Consider the following 11,779-nt stretch of genomic DNA (forward strand, 5'->3'; position numbering starts at 1 on the left):
ATAGCTACAGTACATAAACTCGAAACGTGTTTTGAACTTATGTAGATCTGCTATTTTTGCTATTTTTGAATTTGAATCCTGAAAAAGTAACATGGATATATGAGGTTTCCACCCGACAGAGACGATATGACCAATGAACTAAATGTGGAGTTACAGGGCTCCCTGATGTCGTCAGAAACTGCTGACGTCGTGTTTTTATGATTTTTTAATTAGATGCACTTGTGAACAATAGCAACCAACGTCAAATGATGGGGTCGGGAGATGTCTATGAACTCTGCGTTTAAAGGCTTGAAGACCGTTGTTTGTGATGCAATCAACTACATGCTCTGGACAGGAGAAAGGTTCTGTCCAGTGTGCGTGTTTTGGAGCCTGGGAGGCTGAGAGCATGTTGTTCTGGTGTGGCTGTGCATATAGGCGGGTGCACCGGTGCAGAGCCTTCTATTGGAGAGTTGCGTCAATGAGGGGGCAGAAACAGCGCCAGTCACGTGGTTCATGTAAACTCGAAATAGTGACAAACGCTCATAGACTCCAGCAGACCCATAGAGAGAGAGAGAGTTACTGTACGACACGCTTTCATCTCGCCGCAAAGCGGGCCACTATGGGCTGTAGTTCCAAACATTGGAACTTCCTCATTGAGATAGCATTTCCGCATTCCATTCTTACGATGGGATTCAACGCTAGTGTCGTCACTCTCATATTATTAGATCACGCTGGACTTCAGTGCATTCCGTAAACTTCCGGTTCAGAGCTTTGTCACTATTCGGCTCCTCGTACATACATACAGTATGTGTGTACTTCTTCCTTCAGGTTCATGGAGACCCAAAACCAATTGAAGGGTTAATTCCTCAGCACTCCCTGTGATGGAGTGGCTTAGAATGCGATCAGCATAGGGATACTCTAGAGAGCCATTACAAATTAGATGGTAAACATGTAGAAAGGCATCTCCCCAATTACAGAGAAGTTCTGTCGAGGCTTACTTCTTCCTATAGTCCTCATTGATTCCTCTTCTAACAGATGCATGGCTACTGGGTCACATGCAGCTGGCCTGGCCTATTACCACCTATTACCACCAGTCGATGTTGGATAACTTCAAAACAACTGCTCCTATGGGGCGTCCAGGTGGCACAGGGGTAAAGTTCTTCCCCACCACCGTGGAGACTGGAGCTCGATTACTCCGCGAGTCCGCGTTGCATCTGGCTTGCCCCGGGCACCCCAACACAATTGACTACAGGTTGGCCGGGTGCCTATTCAGCAAGGAACAGAACTGGTAGGTCCAGTGGCATATCCAGGAATGACATTTTAGGGAGGCGAAACCGGGCCTGACTGGGCCTGGCCGATGCTGTGCGGGCCACATGTGCCACTTGGCGCTTCAATTTCCTCAAAATAGTAGGTCAGGTGTCTTTCAGACTGACAGGTGTCGCGATGTCACGGCAGTCCTGTTGATTCCCAGATATAAACTATAATTCAAACGTCCATAAAACAACAGTATAACACACTCTCCTAGCATTTACTAGCACCATACTGTGATGATAATCTATTGGTTCCTTATCAACGTGTGACTTTGTCACTTGTAGCAAGTGAGCGCGCACAGCCGCACACACCCACACACACACACGCACACACAGACAGACTGTAAAAACACTGAGGCCCCTGAAATTCATTAGAAATGTTGCTGTTGGCCTTCCCCGCTATCATGTTTAAGGGAAGATCTGAGTGATAAATGCATCGTGTCACAATGACTCCAGCTTGGCTGTCACCACGACCACGCAGGTTAATCACTTCAAATCACATAACTGTTGTCAGCGTGGTTAATAAAATATGGAGTCTAGAGGGCAGAGGGGGTGACGATGAAGAAAGATCGAGACGGCAAGAACGATGAATGGTGTCAATGCGTGTCAGGCTGCTGTATCTAAGCAAACAGCTTCAAACAAGTATGCGCGTGCGCACACACACACACACACACACACACACACACACACACACACACACACACACACACACACACACACACACACACACACACACACACACACACACACACACACACACACACACACACACTCATCGGCTATAGCCGCAAGTCGCGTCATCTCTGTAATTTAATTCATGAATCCATTCTCTTTAGGACTGCTTCAGGACATCTGACAGTAGCCTATGCCTCCTATACAGACTCCAGTACTTCACAGGTCACCCAATAGACCATCGCTATGCACGAGTCGGCTGCTTTTCTAGCTTGGTAAAAGGTGCAAATGGGGCAGCCAATGTATCTATTGTTGTCGGAGGAGCAGATTTATTTTTTCTCGCCTCCGTCTTTCAGCAGCTAGCCTTGGCAAGAGCTCTATTGGCTGGGCCAAGGCCCGAGCACACATTTCAGTGTTTTTCTAAGAGAGGCGAGATGGCACACAGGCCGCCACTCTTGCCTCTACGGTGAATAGGCCTCTGGTTCCTCTGCATCAGTGGTCCCCAAACATTTTTGCATCTCCCTGGGACACAATTTAGTGAAAATAGCAGATCTACGAGTAGACAACTTGTAGATCTGCAATTTTCACTGCTTCTTAAATGTTTTTTAATTTATTCATAGAAATTACTGTTTTCTTTTTTTATGTTGGAATTGCTTTTAATTGATGAAAAGTTGTGATATTTTGTTTAAAATTCAAATATTTTGAAATTATTTATATATATATATATATATATATTTTTTATTTATTTATTTTTTTATGTAGGAAACAAAAAAGGGGATATTTAGTCCCGATCCATAAACATGTGTCCGCGACCCACAAATGGGTCCCGACCCATTGCTTGGGAAACAGTGCTCTACATGCATTATGCCCTCCCTCGCTGTCAGAGGAAAAGAACAGGCTGACGAAGTATATAATCCCCAGGCTCACCGAAAATAACCGATCTACGAGCACCTGGTATGGGGAGGAGAACAAAAGAAAATAATTTAAAAAAGGGAGAAGAAGCTTGTGGAGGAGTCAGATAGGACATTCAGTGAATGTTATCCAGAGAAGTAATAGTTTCACATCTCTGCAGATAGACAAAGCTTTTAGATGAAAGAGTCTGAGTTTCCACTCCCTGGTTGACACTCTGAGTACATTGAAGTTAGGATTCATGATGGTGAGATATTGTGCAGCCCAGATCATTCTGCAGCTGTAAAAGCCTCAATCACCTATATGAAATATCAAAGCAGCTGTCGGCAGTGGATGAGTTGCACAAATCTGTATGAAGCATGAAGTATCTTTTCCTGAAGCATTTGAGGAGAAGTTGGATAATGGACAATTCAATAGAAAAAGGTTCAATAGAAAAAAGAAAAACAGATTCTTAAACAGTTTTCTAGTAGGTCATGATACTTCTCAGAATGCTCTTTTTAGCTGTATGTTTTTGCAACAATATGAGAGAAGTGTTGGAGAACACCAAAAAAAGACCTGAATCCCGCAATTTGTCTTCAATTGAACATATTCAGAAGCCCAACAAACCCACGGTGAGGCCTTTAGGAGGGCCATTCCAGCAAACCGCAAGCGGAGCTAATACCATTAGACGGCCCAATCTAGTGGTATCGGCCCAAGGAACCATCACGCCAGAAGGAAATGTTTGGATCGGGGCGGTGCAGCGGATCTGGTAGGTCATGGACCTGGTGAGACGAAGGAGGAGCCCGGCCAGGAGGCCACCCACAGAGCCTAGTCCCTCCACGTGCCAGAGCCTCCCCGTGTTCAGGCAGAGTAGTTCCGGAGAAGCGGACTGAGTGGCCCTGTCTTTCCCTATAGGACTGACCATGGGTAGCAACCTGGGATGTAAGTTGGGGCTTGATCAAACCCGGCTGGGTCACTTGGGCGAGGGTGTATGTTGCGAGACCCAAAACATCCTATGACCCCGGGCTACAACACTGATGATACATCCCAGGTGCATCCATGTGATGTATTCTTTATAAAAAGAAAAGAAGATTCACTTTTACAAAATATTTAATTTGACTAATTTTCGCTTTTGTTTTTATGGTTAAAAAAAAGTCTTTGCAAAAAGCTGCGCTGCAAGAACAAATTGGTTTCATACGCATAATTATGTCCACACAAGGCCATTTGATTGATTGATTGATTGATTGAATACTTATTAACAGTACATGTAGTCAAAGGTTATGCTAAAAATGTAGTTTCCATTCTGGTCCTTTGTACTCAATTCATCAGTAATACATATAATGCATGTTCTACTATCAAGGTGTTCAAGGAGTTAAAAAGGTATACAGGTATGTATGTTCACTTGGTATTTTGACAAAAGGAATTATTTTAGGCTAGTTTGGCAGCCATAGCTACCATTGAGGATATCAATGACCTCCTGGGTATACAGCCATGTTGACACAGCTCATATGGTTGCTTTATTACATTCAGTTGAATCATGGACACAACAATAAAGGGTTCAACACTGAATAGAGTTAGGCGTATTACATTGCATCTACAAGCGACCTCGTACAAAGGGTAGTAAGTGTTTGCTCTTGCTGCAACGGCCAGATCACGTATATGTGCAAAAGTGATCGTGACTATAATCTTTACCTCATATCACCACTTCTCCATCCCTGTCGTGTCCATGTGTCACTCTTTCTCGCTTTCTCTATCATATCTTTATATGTTATATTTTTCTAATCAGAATCAGAATGAACTTTATTGTCATGCACATCACAGGTCTACAGGTGTAAAACAGTATGTGAAATTCGTTTTTGTCCAAGCTCCCATAGTTTTTTTTGTCATAAGAGAAAGGGAAGAAGAACATCACGTTCAGAGGTTGTTTTTCTCCCCTCTCTTCCAGGAAGGGCACTGAAGTGTTGCTGGCTACTGAAGAAAAGACTGCCGAGGCAGAGGTGAGAGAGGAGCTAAATTGATCTAATGGGGAAAAAACAGAAAGTGGGTGCTCCATGTGTCAAGAGCTGTCAGAGCTGCCAAGAGACACATGTTCTTCCCTTTCATGCTTGGTAGCTGACATTAGAGAAAATAAAGACCCTCATTTTTCAATCTAACCTTTAGTCATATTGGATAATTGTGTTAATACTCTACTGAATAACCCATGGTTAGATTCATAATAATGGTGACATGCACTATTGTGAATGAAGCCACATACAAGTCTAATGATGGGATGCTGGCCTTGTCCAATTTTAGCTACAGTAGTTATAGATAGTAAGTCTCTAAATTCACTGGCAAAGCTGCACTGTGCTTGTGGCCTGGTGTGTGGTGATGCCTCATTTTGGCCAAATGGAAATGACGATTTGGAGTTAGTGTTAATTTTTTCTAAATGTTACAAGATGTACTGTATCACAAGCAGCACGGCCTTAGTGAGGATGCAGATTCACTTCATGTTTGCCAAATTTAAGATGTTTACTAGCATTTCTGTGAACCCTTACTGAACTAAAATAGCCGTGGGTGGAGACAGCGGGGGGTGACTTGGTACATGAGCAGTGTCATGTCAACTGAGGGGCATCTGCTCTCCTCTTTGGAGTACACACACACACACACGCACGCACACGCACGCACACGCACACGCACACGCACACGCACACACACACACCTATCTATAGGCTATACTGTAGATGTGCTGCACCAACACTGTACGTGTGTCGGTGTGTGCGTGCGTGCGTGTGTGCGTGCGTACGTGTGTGTGTGTGTGTGTGTGTGTGTGTGTGTGGGGTCAATAAAGTGCAGCTTCTTTAATTACAAAACAATCTCATCAATTTTGTCAGCAACAACCCACAGCAGCACTCGTGCTACAGTGACATAATAATGACCGATTACGTGGCTGTTCTCATGCAGTTTTCTCTTTAGTACAGGGGTATTCTACAGGGGGCCCGGGACCCCTAGGGGGTCCTCAGAGATACTGCAGGGGTGCCGCCAAATCTTTGTGTGATCTGATGGGGACCACTTGAACCCCCATCAGCCACCCTTGCATCCCTATTCTGGGGGAAACATTACCCGAAAATAGCCAATCTACAAGCTCTCTCAAATGAGCTTGTAGATTGGCTATTTTCTATGAAGAGGTTTGGTGTACAGGGAAAAAAGAGCAGACCAAGTACCGAGCCAAAGGTCAAGTTTACAAAGTATTGAGGATTTAAAGTGGTTAAATGTCTGAAAACACACATTTAACATGAATCCAATATGTAGTGGGGGGTCCCTGCTTCATCTCTCTCTCTCAGCTAAGGGGTCCTTGGCCTGATGAATGTTGAAGACCTTTTGGTACGTTGATCAGGAAATGAGCCCACATTTACTGTAGCATTTTTGCATTGGGCTGTTATGTGATCTGTACTGTCGCAGTCTCAAGTCTGCACTTAGTTTAATTTCCGACATTTCTCATAAACAGTACTGGTGGTATGCATTTTTCACATAGCCTACAGCACAATGACTCAAAGTAAGTGCAAATAATAACTACATCAGCATGGCAGCAACGAGAGGTTTCCATCTGCATGACACCTCACCTCAGACAGACTGTATATATTCCCACGGCTTTATCATATTTACTGTTGTTGTAAGCATTCCAAACACCATTACTACTACAGATGGTTCCCTGTTCCCTGAGTCCCTCTCCTCTAGCTCTCTGTTATTCTTCTCTCTCTCTCTCTCTTTCTCTCTCTCTCTCTCTCTCTCTCTCCTCATCACTGGAATCTTATCCATAACGGAAACAAGATGGAAAGAGATGAGCAAACAATCCAATCATTCATTTAACCTAAGTTAACAAAGTTAAATATACTTTTATTAATCAACTTGGTAATAAATGGCATTTCTAGTTTGATTCCACAATATCCACTATCTTTCCTTTACTTAAAGGTAGGGTAAGTGATTTTTTTTGGTTAAAACAAAAAGTATTTTGTTAAAAGGTTAAAGCATTATATTCTGATAGTAACCATTGCTATAGAGTGTTTGTTCAGTAACAGGAGTCTCCCCGTCTCTCCAGCTCTTTAATAGACAGAAAATACATTTTTTGGTAGGTGACAATATTTCAGCCAATCAGAAGAGAGTACCCATTTATCAGCTTAATTTTTATAGTGTTCCAGTTCCCATTTTGTCAGCTCATTTCTTAGTGTCATCACTTCCAATTTCATTTGTTTAATCTGTATCCTGACTGAGTTCTCTATGCTTATTGGATAAAATTGGAAATGAAACTGAAACTGAAAGAAAAATGCAATTTCTGTTTTATAAAGAACTGGAGAGACATGGAGACTCCTGTTACTGATCAGACACTCTATAGCAATGAGTACTATCAGAATATAGAGCTATTTAACACTTATTTTAACCAAAGAAAATCACTTACCCTACCTTTAACAGGGCGTTGTTGGTGCACTAAAGGTTTTGTGTCAGTGTAGTAAATTAATCATAATATTTCTAGTTGACAAATGTTGACATACCCAGTTTTATGTTAAGTCACAGTTTATCAGATGTTTTTAAAGGAGTAAAATAAAAACATGCAGTCATATAGGTGAAGCTTAAGGGTCCTATTGGCAAAGTCATACTCATTCAGCAAGCTCCTGATTTTTAGATATGTTGGTCAAAAGGTTTAGACATTTTTTACATAATGTATTACAGCACCACCTACTGGCAAAAGAGGTGGCAAGGCTATGGGGTGATATAGTCACAGAAATTGTGCAGTAATTTACTTTCATGAGATAATTTTTAAAGTGTAGAGTGGGTGGCAGCTATCATGGTTGTGTTGGAGAGATGCAGAGAAGGTTATCATTAGCATATAGCAGTGGAACCGGCGGCAGCTAATCATCTGACAAAGGGGAGTCGTGAGCGGTCGGATGGATGCCTTGCAATTTCTGTTTTATTCATAGAAATGTTTATCTCCTGATAACAACAGGCTTCTGTGACCTGACACTTGACTGAAATGAATAAAACTGAAATGCCATAACGCAAACACCTCTGACAGTGCGTGCACAATAGGGGTATCACAAATCTCAAAACCTACGATTCGATTTGACTTTCGATGCTAAGGTCACGATTTGATTAAATGTTTGATTTAAACTTTTTCAATCACAAGTAAATAGATCATTCTAATCCTGGTGACTTTTCCTGGAAACTCCTACACGTCTGCCATGTAGGCCTATAGTGGCTCTTGTTTGTTGTTTTATGCAACTGCAATGTAATACATACAATTTATATGGCGCTTTTCTAGGTAGGCCTACTCAAAGTTTACAGAGCAGATATAAAAACAACTTTATTATAAAAAAATAGTTTCAAAAGTTAAAACTATGAAAGAAAGGTAACAAAACAAAGGTGTGGGGGGGGGGTAGGTTGTTTTTTTTACTTTTATGTAGGGATTGCGAGTCTGAAAAAGTGGGTTTTGAGTGTGGGTAGGGGCAGGTCTGATGTTAGCTGGGAGTGAGTTCCACAGTGAGGGGGCAGCCGCCGTGAAGGCCCTGTCACCCCAGGTCCGCTTATTTGTCCTGAGGGTGTCCAGGAGGTTGGCATCACCCGACCTGAGGGAGCGGGAGGGGGCGTGGCGTTATGTGCACTCTTCACATCAAACAGCAGGTGCCATTCAAGCTCTTAATAGCAACTTGACTTTGACTTTGTGACACCCTTGTGCACAAGTCTGTGTGGCTCCACAATAATGCCTTGAAGTGGGGATTCACGTCACAGGCAATAATCTTCTGCAAATAGGAAATATCCCCACGCTACATATTTCCCATTCCAGTTACTGTCTTATATCTCTGCCTAAATGTCTAGCAAATGTGTCGGGTGCTACCATGCGTTCTCCTCTCACCATTAAATAGATTGAAGCAGATCTGTTTAATACGCCAATTCTTTCCTTTGAATGTGTGTTGTCATGGAGACAGCAGAAGTTGACTGAAGCAGCATCTGGCACATGCAGGGTCTAATCGAAGGTTGTCTATTACCTGCTCAGACTGCACTGTTTTTCTCTGTCATTGTCTGTCGGCACTGAATTATATACTGTAGTAGATAATACATCATCAGCTTGTGGTATTTTGTCGGCTGTAGACCACCACAATAACATCCATACTTAATGCTCATACTTTTAATGGAGTCACTCTCCATAACTCTCCATCAGCAGTCATTGAATACTGAAATTAATAGGAACTCAGTTGTTGATCTCAGTTGAGAATCCATGCATAATATTTTACTATTGTCATGGACTAGAATTCTTCTCTCTCTTTCTCTCTCTCTCTCTCTCTCTCTCTCTCTCTCTATTTATAAACCCAACAGGATATGCGTTTAAACATGCATCTAAAAGCACTTCCTGTCTACAGGAAACAGCAGAGATGTTTGTGTCATTAAATATATCATCATGTATGTATTTGTTACATTGTATGTTATTAACAGGACGTTAAAAAAATGTAAGTAAGTCTTTAAAACTTTGAGATGTTTTATTCTGAACACATGAGAAAAATATTATCAGGTATTTTTCCATAATGTTAATGAACAGACAAGAATAATAATACTACTGTCATGTCAGGTTTTATGAAATACTTCCACTGCCCAGTTTACACAATAACTGTAACGGTCTTAATGTAAATGTAAGTGTGTGTGTGTGTGTGTGTGTGTGTGTGTGTGTGTGTGTGTGTGTGTGTGTGTGTGTGTGTGTGTGTGTGTGCGTGTGTGTGTGCGTGTGCGTGTGCGTGCGCGCGCGCGAGCGTGTGTGAATGTGACATCATTGTAGTCCTACTTAAATGCATGATTAAAATAAAAGCAAAAATAATAGTATAAATTGCTAAATAGAACAAAATGATGTAACATTTAATTAACCACTTCACGCCCAATTCATACAGTACTGTACTTCACAGTTCAACAGTGTCACGCTGTGACAATAGACATTCTACAAGATTTGTGTCTTTTGTTTGCTATTTTTTTTTTACTTGATCTTTGAAATGTTTTTAAAATTAGCTATGTTGAATGGCCAACATAGAGACACCAGGTTCAACACATGCAGCTGCAGATTGTGAGCTGGGGTTTAGATTCCCTTAGACAGGACTGTCCTGCCTCTCAATTACACTGGTGTTGAATGAACTGTAGTCAATGAACATTCTCACATTATGAGTTACTACACTTAGAAATTAATGGTGTCTTAATGCTTACTTAAAGCAAAATGATTAACCACACTAAGACATAATAGCTGCTGGTTTATATTTAACAGTTTGCACTATGACATGTTTAGTTTAATACTAATTACAACTGTTTAACTTGACAAAGCAGAACACAAAGCTGCAGTTTCATCATTAAAGTTAAGAGAAACATTTCTTCTCACAGATCCACTTGTGTGTTTGTGGACATGTCCCGTCAGCCCATTTTCCGTCATAGTGCATGTATTCTGCACAGTCCCAGTCTACATAGCCACCAGGCGTTCCACTGGCCCAATACCTAAAGAATAAACATGATGTATTTTAATCACATCCACTCAGTCACTCACATTCAGTGATTTAGATATAATTACAATAGAAAAACATGTAAAATGTCTCACTGTGTTGTCAGTGGTGTATTATCCACCCACTTCCATTCGTCACAAAACTCCTTCAGACCAATCCAAGATTTTACAGACCCAGTTCTCAATCCTCTGATGAAATCCTGTTGATTTGAACACGATTGAATCATCATTAATTCATCTTCTCTACATTCAGGTTTTCAGACACATTTCACACACACACACACACACACACACACACACACACACACACACACACACACACACACACACACACACACACACACACACACACACACACACACACACACACACACACACACACACACACACACACAAACCTGTTCTTCTTCACTGTCAATGACCACCAGATCAGCTCCCATCTTCAGACATTCTCCTCTACTTTCCTCCCAGGTTTTCTCTTCATTAGAAGTATAATAACAGCTGCATCCAAACTTATTCCATCCAGGACACGACTTGTCTAAACAGCAAACATATTATATTTATTATTATTATTTGATTTCTATATTATTATTATTATATGAAACAAAGTTTTACTTCAATTTCCAACTTGCATTGTTCCCCAGTAGACTGCATGCTGACAATAGTTTCATGTGTCTACATTTTAAAAAATATAAAAAAATATCAATCATATAATCAACTTTCTTATTAACCCCTCACCTGCTGTCTCTCTCGTAAGTTGACGTTTTAGCTGATCTCTCTCAATGGTCAAGAGTTGGTATTTAGTCTCTAGTTGTTTCTTCTCCTGGGTCAGGTTGTTGACCAGCTGGTCCTGGGTCAGATTGTTGATCAGCTGGTCTCTGTCCTGGTCCTGGATCAGGTTGGTCTTTACCTGTTTTTTAGCTGAATTACAGGAGGACAAAACAACACATGGTGATACATGATGAACACAGTTGTTGTTATTGTTCATGATGAAGTGAAGCGTATGTGTGTGTAAAATGAGCTTTGAGAAACACAAATCTTAAAGTTATTATCTTTTACGGGGTGAATCTACAGGACGCTAGAAGTCTGTAAGAGGTTCAAATCTGTGTGTGCGTCTGTGTAGCCGTGTGTGTTTCTTGTGCACACTGCCTGTAGGCTACAGAAGTACCTTCCCCATGTTCCCTGCATCTTTTATACTTTATTACACATTTAATTTTAATTTTATACTGGAAGTCAATGAAGCTCTGATCAGGCTGAAACTTTGCCCAAATATGGAGTCACATGGAAAAAGTACTCAAATGTTTTACTTAAGTAAAAGTATCAATACTGCAATGTAGAAGTACTCTGTTACAAGAAAAATGTACTTGATTAAAAGTACAAAAGTATTGGTATCAAAATGTACCAAAAGTAAAAGTACTAAAATGTTTGA

General features: G+C 41.2%; 1 long non-coding RNA gene across 1 annotated transcript; it reads right to left on the reverse strand.

Moving 5' to 3' along the window:
• Window positions 1–10,475: 10,475 nt before the first annotated feature.
• On the reverse strand, window positions 10,476–11,161 carry LOC311041524. The gene is made up of 3 exons (XR_014600425.1): window positions 11,089–11,161; window positions 10,749–10,888; window positions 10,476–10,550 (listed from the first exon to the last, which is right to left on the reverse strand). It is a non-coding gene; the product is annotated as an uncharacterized lncRNA (long non-coding RNA).
• Between the last annotated feature and the right edge of the window lie 618 nt (window positions 11,162–11,779).

Source organism: Gymnoscopelus microlampas (genome assembly GCF_963454915.1).
Source record: "Gymnoscopelus microlampas genome assembly, chromosome: 3".
NCBI classification, from domain to species: Eukaryota; Metazoa; Chordata; class Actinopteri; order Myctophiformes; family Myctophidae; genus Gymnoscopelus; species Gymnoscopelus microlampas.